The following is a 1,815-nucleotide window of genomic DNA, read 5'->3' on the forward strand; positions in this document are numbered from 1 at the left end:
TGGGGCAGCAGAGCACACTGGGGATCTAACCCTGATCACTGCATTCTGGCTAAGCAGGCGCTTTAGTCCACTGGTAGCTTTAGTTCTTTCTATGTGCCTGTTTAATTCTCCTCTGTAAAGACTGTTTAGGTGCGTTTTTTTCCCCTTGTCTCAGTTTATTTACTGAATCCTGGTGTTAACTATTTTTGATTTTAGTTTTTATTACTAAATGTTTGTAGTGCATATAATGTTTACCTTCTTGTGTGGAGCTGGACATGCAGATAGCATATCTCAATTCTTTCTCCCCTCTTCTTCTCTTGCTTTCCTTCCATCTCTTGATCCCCTTTTGATATGAAAAAGATCTATGTCTCTACTTTATCTTATCTTTCTTTTATTTTATTCTCTATTGATTTTTTGGGTTTCTCACAGAAAAAGAACTCATGTGGTATTTAAGCTTGTGTGTAGGATTTATTTCACTCTACATCACGGTCTCAAAGTGCCTCTGTTTTCCTCCAAATAAATGAAGTTCATCCTCCCTATGGCAGAATATCATTATGGCCAAAAGACACCTCCACAAAATAGCTAATGTCTCCATAATAGAATTCACAAAAGTATAAAAAATACACAAAAAAAAGAATTTCAGAAAAAGAAATCCTAATTGATTCATCTTAGTTCCACCATTAACTCGCTCCAATTAGCTAAGACTAAAGGACCAGGTTGCAGTTGCCAATAGACACAGAGCAGAATGCTTAAGAAGAGAGAGGGGATGGAAGCTCCAAGGAGGGGCTGTGGGGCAGGAAGAAAATAATTGGCTCCTCAGAATCACCAGCTGAGCTTTTATCCTGAACCTGCTGCTACTCTCCCACCTTTCTTCCTCAGAGCATCTAAGGAATCTCAACTTAACCTAAGTTCTAACTCTTTAATTTAGATGCTAATGAGCAGTGAAATGACTAAACCATGGACATGAATAAGGAATAGACAGAGAACAAAGGTCTAAGGGGAAACTCATGCAGAAGATAATGAATCCTTGAATAATGCAGCATTACCTGGCACACGTGTGACCTAATGTGTGTAGGGTGAGAGGACTCACTCTTCTCTCCAAACTACTGGTGTGGTTACAGGGACCTGAATTTTTCCTTGCCAAAAGAGCACAAGCTGAATTAGTTCTATAAATCTTTTCTGGAAGCTGCTTTGTACTTAACCTCTGTTCACCTTCTGCTAGCAGTTCCAAAGTGGGCATTTGTCTTCTTCCTATCACTACCATTTTATTTTTCTTTGTTCGCAAACCGCAACCATTAGTGTATTAGTTTGCTTTCTTAATAATGAGAAAGTAAATGTCTCTAGAAGCAAATGATGTACAATTAAATTCTCCATGTCTTCTCATATGGGGGAGGAAAGAAGTTTGCCAGTGTTTCTTTTACTCCTTTAGCATGTTAATTAAGGATGAATGTTTAGAGGTGCCCCAACATTTTCTTCTCTCCTGGGTGATCAAGGGTTGTCCCTGGATGTGAAGGATAAGGGACTTACTGCTTGTGCTTTTCTGGTCTTGGGCTGAGCAGCAGTAGAACTGGTGACAGGTGCTGCTGTTTTCATGCTGAAGTCATGATTCAACATTGAAAGTATTCAACTAGTTCCAAGTGGAATTGTATAATTGTGGTTTGATATGTGACTTCAGCTCAGGAGCCACCTTCCCTAAAAGATGTCCCTTCTGTTGAACACCTATGTAGTTTAAGATCAACAGAAATATAAGAGAAAAGATCACCAACCGAACTGCTGAGATGCTCACATTCCATCAGAGCTAGTGTCTCCGTTACCTTCAGGGGTGTGTTTGCAAGT

Source organism: Octodon degus, unplaced genomic scaffold, assembly GCF_000260255.1.
Source record: "Octodon degus isolate 3935 unplaced genomic scaffold, OctDeg1.0 scaffold00234, whole genome shotgun sequence".
Classification (NCBI taxonomy): domain Eukaryota; kingdom Metazoa; phylum Chordata; class Mammalia; order Rodentia; family Octodontidae; genus Octodon; species Octodon degus.